Below are 9,006 nucleotides of genomic sequence, written 5' to 3'. Positions count from 1 at the left end.
CTATATCCCCAGACAACCCTGAGAGGCATAGCTGCTGAAATGCTGAAAATGAAGCCATATGTCAATTCCTCAAAACATGTTGAATGCCAGTTTCTTAAAACGCAAGTAGCAGGTGAGGTTTTTGTTTCTGCTTTTAAATAGCAGTGAGGCATCCCTAGTCCCAAACTGATGATGTCTAAGCACACAACAAAGCCGGATGTAAGCTGCCTTTTTATAGCTTTCAATCTTCAATGCATTCTGAGGAGAAAGAAAAATTCCTTTCCATTCTATTGTGACACTTTGTTGGCACTTAATTTGAGATTATGATAGATCAGCAAAACCCTGGTTAATTAAAGCATCAAGGTGAAGATAACCAAACACTTTGCAGTGGTGTTTCTTTGCTGTATTGTGGACAAGAACAATTAATCCAAGAGGCCAAGAGACTTTGTTATGGGAAGCAAGCCTGGCCAAAACTCGCTAGAGCCAGGACTCAATGGCCACTGGGGTTGACCAAGAGGACTTTCAAGCTCACCCAAAGGTCATTTCAACTATGGCCTCTGATTATTCCCTCACGTGCCTCCATTTTATCCTCTAGATATTTTTTATCATACCTTTGTATCACTCTATGCCACCTACTAGTTCATCTGTTAGGTTCCTTAATTAAAATCAGGGACTATATTTACTTAACTACCCATTGTCAGTAATGAACATAGTTGCCTAATGTTTTTGAGTTTCAATTCAATTAATAAGTGAATAAAATATGATAACTAGTCTGGTACATTAGAGGCCAAAATACAAGCAGGGAATTTGCCATCCAGGAGGCCTTGGAGTAGTTTGGACAGGAAACACTGGTAATAAGGCAGTATTGTAGCAAGTACGGCGAGTTGGATTTATACTTCAAAACTCCCATTAAAGTTCCTTTTTCTTTCATAAAGGAAAGTTGGTCCCAAAGCTGTTTAAGAGAGCAGAGAAGAGAAAGCTGAAACCTTTGCCTTCGTCCTTCCCTCTTGTTACCTGCGGTACAAACTAGAGCTTGGACTTTAAAATTGCGAAAGGCTAGACACCTCTAAAGGTGGCAGCGCAGGTCACAGCGGAGCAGTTTCGGAGATCCATCTAGACGAGGAATAGAAGACTTGCTCCTCACAGATTCTGAGTGGGAGCAGACCACGGAGCTGTGCCATGCTAAGGAGGCTGTCTCAACTTATTTTCTCATTCTTCTGGCAGCCAAAAGTTGGCGTGTGGGTCCAGTGATCAGACCCTGTCTCTAGGGTGAGCTTCAGGGCTCTTCACTTACCCATGTGCCCAATTGGCCCAGGTAGCTCTTATTATTAAAGGTACGTTGTCATCTTCCTTTTTATGCTTAACATTTTCAACTAGCATCTTCTCTCTCATGACCATCTGCAGTTCTAAGAGGTAAACTTAGCCAATATATTATTCAACCCATACAAATAGCTTCCAACTTTATGGTTTACACACACACTAATCATTAATCATAGTTAACATCTCCACACCCCCACTGAACCAGAGTTGGCTTCTTTATAAACTGAATATAAAAGAGGGAGAGCTCTGATGAGATAAGAATTATTCCCCAAATCCCTCTTTACCAAACAAGAGAATATTATATAATTCCTATAACACTTTAAGAGAAATAAGCCAATGATTACCTCTCTTATCTATTGAGGCATGTCCAATGCCTACTCATTGGCTCATACGTCTGTTCAACAAACATTGGTTAAATGGCTTAATGAATGGTCTTCCTTTATTAATTTTTATCTGGATTTTGCAATTTTAAGGTTGAAGAAATTGATTAAAACCTGAACTGTAAATGCATCTCTAATTCATCTCTACTGGAGATGGTGAACACGTATTATTCCTGAATAATATTCTTTTTACACATCCCTCTCCTTTTCTGTTGTTAAATAAGCCGAAACCTTCAACCTCCCCTTAATAGTCTCAGAACCTTGAGCTCTTTGTTCAGAATCTCCAGGCGCAGATCACTCCCGCATTCTCCCTATTTCACCCTACATGATTCTCTTTACTCTCAGTCTATGGTCCTCTCGCTGTAGCCTCTGGTCTAGAAAATAACCACGGCATTAATGTGTTCTTTCCAAACTCTCGGTTCAACTGCAATTAATAATAAGAAAATAATAAAGTGGCAAAAGACATTTTCTGCATTACTCCTGAAGACAGTAATTTATATGACTTGGAGTTCACATAACTAACTTACTGTGTATAAATAAACTTATTTTTTATTTTGGTATAAATAAAATCTAAAAATAAAATATGCCAGGAATAATGACAAATAGATTTAATTAATTTTGTGATTTATTCCATTTCAATGGGTTTGTCAAGATCATTTTTTTTTTGCTCACTAATAGAATTATATGCACTGCCTACAACACAGCACATGGTAATAATTTCCACCATTTCGTTGTCATTATGATTATAATCATCATAACTATTAGATTGGTTATTTTCCTTTCTGCAGATAAAATTATCCCTTAAATGTGGGGGGAAAATCTGCATCCATTGAAATTCTTTCCTCTCCCAGTAGCTTAATACTATACCTACTCGCTCTGTCATTTCTTGGTATTGTTTTGTAAGGAGTGCTATAACCAAGGGGCACAAAGTGACAAAGGAACTGGTCCTATTCTCCCAGGAGTGGACTAAGAACTAGAGACCTGGGTGGCCTGAGCTCTGCTCTAATCCATGTAGAAGAGAAACTTTCTCTCCCATCCTCTCCTAGAGAAGGTCTTAGAACCTCAGGGCAGAAACATAGGTTCATTCATTCTTCACTGAGTACTCTATGGCAATAAGAGGAACCTGCCTTGGCCTCCAGGAGTTATTACTATGCCAATTTCAGAACAGTCCACCATTTTACTCTTTCCACATTCTTCTTCCATTAACTATAAGCAGTACGAATTATTAGTGGTATATACATACACTGAGACAGTTTTGTCCAAATTCAATTTCAAAGTCATCTTAATTAGATCGTGGGTTTTAGACACAAACATTCCTGCCTCTCAGTGCTGTCACTACTACCGATGGCTGAGTAACGGTCCCCGACCCACACCCTCTGCTTCTGTTTACGCGAACTGACACCATCAGTGCCTGTGGCAGTAATTGTAGCAAGTGCTCAGTACAGTTCCTGGCAAAGTGCAGAGGCAGTGAAATACCGTTTTAAAATCCATGTGCTTCTCTTCATACATAACATTATTGCTCAATCATTTCCTCGAGGAAAACTGGCAATGTTCTAGAATGAAGACAACAAAGAAGAAACAACTAATGTTCTTATTTTATTACAACTCACAAATAGGCTCTTGGAGTGCAAAGAAGCAAGATATACAGCATTATGGGCTAAGCTGTTTCACCCCCAAATTCCTATGTTGAAGTCCTAAATCCCAGTAACCCAGAATGTGACTGTATTTGGAGATACAGAGGTAATTAAGGCTAAGTAAAGTCATTAGGATAAACCTGATCCAATGTAACTGGTGCCCTTATAAGAAAAAATTAGGATACAGACAAGCACAGAGGCAAGACTACTTTAACAAAGAGGGAGAAGATTGCTATCTACAAGCCAAGAAGAAAAGCCTCAGATATCATCAACCTTGCTGACATCTTGCTCTCGGATTTCTAGCCTCCAAATTTGTGAGAAAAATTATTTCTGTTGGTTAAGCCACCTAGTAGTTTGTTGTAGCAGCCCTAGCAAGCTAATGCATAGAATTTATGCCATAATAACAGATCAAGAAGCACGGAGAAAGCCCTACATACCTTTGGTTCCCTGGGAATGGGATAAGGGTCATTTATTCAGGCAGGGGCTGTAAATATAAAAAAAAATATGGATTGGAGAGTAGAAAAAATAAAAAAAATGAGAAATCAGGTCTAGAGGGGTCACATGGAAGTCAGCTTCTCTTCAAAGATATTAAAAAAAAGGTTGACCCAACTCATTCACTCTCACCACCACCTCCACCCCCACACATTCCCTTCAATGCCAGTAAAGTAAGACATCAATCATGCAAGTCCACTGCAGATTTTACTTCAGGTTTCACTTTTATCAAAAATATCAAGTCCCTGGTCTCTCGGGTCCTCGTTTCCAAGATGACCAAGAAAAGAAGGAATGACGGCTGTGCCAAAAAAGGCCGAGGCCATGCGCAGCCTATTCGTTGCACCAACTGCCCCCGGTGTGTGCCCAAGGACAAGTCCATTAAGAATTTGTCATGTGAAACATAGTAGAGGCCACAGCCGTTAGGAACATCTCTGAAGCGAGTGTCTTCGACTCCTATGTGCTTCCCAAGCTGTATGTGAAGCTGCAATACTGTGTGAGCTGTGCCATTCACAGCAAGGTAGTCGGGAATCATTCTGGTGAAGCCCGGAAGGACCGAACACCCCCACCCTGATTTAGACCTGTGGGTGCTGCCCCACGACCTCCACCGAAGCCCATGTAAGGAGCTAAGTCAGTGGTTCTCAACCGTCTGGCCCTTTAAATACAGTTCCTCATGTTGTGACCCAACCATAAAATTATTTCCGTTGCTACTTCATAACTGCCATGTTGCTGTTATGAATCATAATGTAAATATCTGATATGCAGGATGGTCTTAGGTGACCCCTGTGAAAGGGTCGTTCCACCGCCAAAGGGGACGTGACCCACAGGTTGAGAACTGCTGAGCTAAGTCCTTAAAGAGTGAAGAATAGTTCACTGGGAGAAAAATAAATGGAAATTATACTTCAAAATATATATATATACTAGAGGCCCGATGCATGAAAATTCATGCAAGAGTGGGCCTTCCTTCCCCCAGTTGCTGGCACCAGCTTCCCTCGGGAACTGGGACCAGGGCTTCCCTCCTCTGGCCACCCGCAGGCACCCGGGACCCAGGCTGGCTTCTCTCCACCCCAGCTTTGACAGGAAGCATGTCCAGAAGATCTCCGGTCTAATTAGCATATTACCCTATTATATCTATACTAGAGGCCCAGTGCACAGATTTGTGCACCAGTGAGGTCCCTCAGCCTGGCCTGTGCCTTCTTGCAATCTGGGATCCCTTGGGGGGTGTTGGGCTGCTGATTTCAACCCAATCCCTGCAAGCCAGGCTGAGGGAACTTACTGGTCCCCGAATCCATGCACCAGGTCTCTAGTATGCATATAAGATCTTTGATTAAACTCTTCCCTCCTTCCCCCCTCCCCATTTCCCTCTGAGATTCATGAGTCTCTTCCATGTTTCCATGCCTGTGCATTGAGCGTCTGCCCCCCAATGGAGAGAGATAGAGATAGAGATAGAGATAGAGATAGAGATAGAGATAGATAGAGATAGAGATATAGCTAGAGAGAGAGAGAGATAGAGATAGAGATAGAGATAGAGATTAAGTCCCTGATGGGTGTGGCTTAGTTGGTTGGGCACCAAAGGGCTGCCAGTTCGATTCCAGGTCGAGGCATGGGTTGTGGACTTGATCCCCAGTTGGGGGCATTCAGGAAGCAGCTGATCAATGTTGCGCTCTGGCATCAATATTTTGCTCTCTCTCTCTCCCCTCCTCTCTCTCTAAAACCAATGAAAATATTTTTAAATCAAGAAATGCTTTTGAGTAAAAAATTCAAATAACTATTAATCTAGAAGAGGAAGAAATAAACACTGTCTAGGCAGATGAATTGTTTAATTGAAAAGGTCCTGGGAGGAAGTGGTCATTTATTTAAAGACTGAAAAAGAAGGGTTTTTAAGGCAAGAAACATGTATTCGAGCAGATACTGCCAGGTAGACGTCTAGAAGAAAGCTCTGGCGATTAATCCGCTCTTCAAATATGAAAGATTTAATGACTTTCTTAAAGAAAATCCTGGGAAAGGGCCTTAAACATTTTAAGGGTTTGCAGTTTTTTAAAACTGTGAAACAATTGAATTTTAAATGAGAACTTTAAACCTATCTGTAAATCTAAAGTCATTTTGTTGGTTGGAGATATGAAAATAGAACATGTACTTCTTCCCTCCTAATCAATCATGTCAGATACGTTAGACTTTCAAGGGTTTCTTCACACTTAAAAATACTCAGACTAAAATGATCATTTTACTAACTGATTTTTCAGATATTTTTAATATTGATCAGTACTGCTAATGTCTACACACCAAAGAACTTAGCAGCTCTTCAATCTGGCCATTTCATGAAAAAAAAAGGAAACAAATAAAGAGGTTGTCAATAATATAGTAAAATTAATTTTGGGGATAGTGACAAAATAGTCACGGGGATGTAAAGTCCGGCATAGGGAATATAGTCAGTAATCCTGTAATAACTAGGTGTGGTCCCAGGTGGAGACTGGGAATATTGGGGGGAATACTTTGTAAAGTATATGATTGCCTAAACACTATGCTATACACCTGAAATTAATACAAAATAATATTGAATAAACTGTAAATGAAGAATAAAATTATTTTTAAAAATTTGAAACCTCCCCAAATTGCATTTACCATATTCTATTCATTCACTTTTTCCCCATTTAACTTAGAATATTTTTATCAATCACTTATTATGTGCTAAGTACAGGAATATCAGAGTGAACAAGACAAGCATTTCTTACAGCGTCCCAGGGAGGCAGGCATTAAACAGTTACATGAATAATTATTTAAGAAAAAAATACTGGGATGAGGTACGAAAACAGGAGTCACCATCAGAAAAAAAAAATCAGGTACACACAAATTGCACATCGCTTTGAAAATGTAAAAGCAATCCACCTCATTTGCCAACTCTCCTCAGCTGCAGTTTCTGTTTAAATCATCTTCATGAACTCCTGAAGAGGGACGTTTGTCGCAGATTGAACAAGGATGTCTTGCCTCGTTTGTTTCTAAATTTGATATGCTTCTAAACAGAGATCCTCATCTTGCACATTTTGCTGGAAAAGGGAGAGCTGAAACCATTGCACAGTGAGAGAATTCGTAGCTGCAGGAATAGAAGCTGACTCTGAATGGACAAGCACAAGCAGGAGTGTATGTGTTTGCTTAAGGATATAGGGCAGCTCACAGAATTCCTAGCTCCAGGTAATCTTCCAGGAAAAACATCCAAAATTACACTGCAGAACCGGTCTGGGGAGGGAATTACTGGTGCCGCCAAGCAGTAAACTTGCTACTCTTGAACTTGATGTTACTGCAAACATTCCCATCACCAACACCATTGCCCTTCTGCCTTTTGTCACTAGCTTCAGAGTTCAAGTCTGGCCTGAGTGCCACTGAGTGGCAGAGCCTGGGTGGCATGCCCATTTGGTCCCTGCATTATTGCCAGACTGTTTTAATTGCTATAGCTCTATGGAGAAACTCATCATATTTGCCTGTGGGTCTTTTTCTACTGGAGTGGTTCTTAACCCAGGTGGTTCATCAGCATTATGTGGACAGTTTTGGAATATACCTATGTCTGGAACCATCTCTGGGAATTCTAACTAAATAGTTCTGGGGAAGGGCCTGGACAGATTTCAGAGAGGGAGAGATAGAAATACAATGATGAAAGAGAACCAACCATTGATCAGCTGCCTCCTGCATGCCCCCTAGTGGGGGTTGAGCCCAAAACCCGGGCATGCGCCCTGATAGGGAATCAAACTGTACTTCCCGGTTCATAGGTCGACACTGAACCATTGAGCCACACTGGCCAAGCATGTGCTTTTTTTTTTTTTTTTTTATAAAGTAACAGCCTCCTACAGTTCATTGATTTCTGTTTACTTCATTGATTATTACCTTTCTCCTTTCTTGGTATGGATCACATTTTATTGATTCCTGGCCTTGAAAGTTAAGTTATCCACATAACAAATGTAAAAATGGGTTTAATTATAACCTGCACTTTAACAAGGCATCAAGTAATAAGCACAACAAGTACTAGTATATATGTTAAAGTTAGAGAAGATTTTTATCGTATGTGAGAGGGAGGACTTTTGACATAAGCAAGCTCAATCAGGGAAGGTCTTCTCTCAGAAATGATATATATTTTAGGAAGAGGGATTCCCTTTACCTTTTAAATCTCAGGCCATAAGGAGTTAAGCTTGGGGTTGTGAGGGCCATCTTTCCTGCCACATAGAAAACTAGCCAGAACGTGTATCCGGTCCACAAAAGGAAGGAGGGTTACAAGGTATAGGAAGATAGAACCCAAACAACATTATGAGTTCCTGGCCTGCCTGAAGTTAGAACCACCCTTGAAATTCCCAGTCAAATAAATTCCCTTCTATGCTTAAACTATTTTGAGGTGAGTGACTGTCACCTGAAGCAGAGAGTTCTGAAATATGTAACACAGCACGATCAGCCAGCAACTATCAAATGCCAAGAGATACATACATTTACATTCTGGAGCATCGTGCAGGATTTAGTCTGATTTCCAGTCTATTTCTGAGCCAGAAGCTTCATAGAGAAAGTAGTCAATGGGCAAATGGAATCTATAATAATAAAAGTGTAATATGCTAATTAGACCGGACATCTTTCCAGGCGACCTTCCGGATGAAGCCAGGGATGCGAGGGAAGCCCAGGTCCCAGGTGATGGAGGGAAGCTGGTGCCAGCAGCCAGGGGAAGGAAGGCCTACTCTTGCATGAATTTCATGCATCGGGCCTCTAGTAATATTATATCTCATTGTCAAGAAGAGCACTCATCTTCTTTCATATCATACAAGTTTCCCCTTCTGTTCTTCTGTTCTTTTCCGAGTAGCTCCCAAGCCCAAGATTCCCAATTAGTTAATAAACTTTGTCTCCAGCTGTTCCTCTTGTTGTGCAAATTTCCATAGAAGGAGGAAAGCCAATTAGCATGCACCTGAATGCATTTAGGCAAGATTTTTTAAGTGGCTTTTTACTAGAAAAATCTAAGCAGCCTTATAAAAATAAACCAACAAGCTTCTGGAATAGGAGACTGGAAATGAAGGACTTTCTCTTTCTCCTGGGTTAACAATATTGGATGGGCTGAGTGATCCGAGTGATGGATAACTAACTGCTAGTGAGAAGTTTCCTATAGAAATCAGTCATATTATTGTCTAGTGTTGATAACAGTTTTTAATCTCTGGGAAGACCAAGCATGAAAGGCTTCT

General features: G+C 40.7%; 1 pseudogene; it reads left to right on the top strand.

Moving 5' to 3' along the window:
• The first annotated feature begins 4,072 nt into the window (after positions 1-4,072).
• Positions 4,073-4,424, top strand: LOC102773387 (annotated as a pseudogene).
• The last annotated feature ends 4,582 nt before the right edge of the window (positions 4,425-9,006 follow it).

This window comes from Myotis davidii, unplaced genomic scaffold (genome assembly GCF_000327345.1).
Source record: "Myotis davidii unplaced genomic scaffold, ASM32734v1 scaffold362, whole genome shotgun sequence".
In the NCBI taxonomy this organism is placed as follows: domain Eukaryota; kingdom Metazoa; phylum Chordata; class Mammalia; order Chiroptera; family Vespertilionidae; genus Myotis; species Myotis davidii.
The sequence above is the reverse complement of the archived record's forward strand: the minus strand, read 5'-3'. Positions and strand labels throughout refer to the sequence as shown.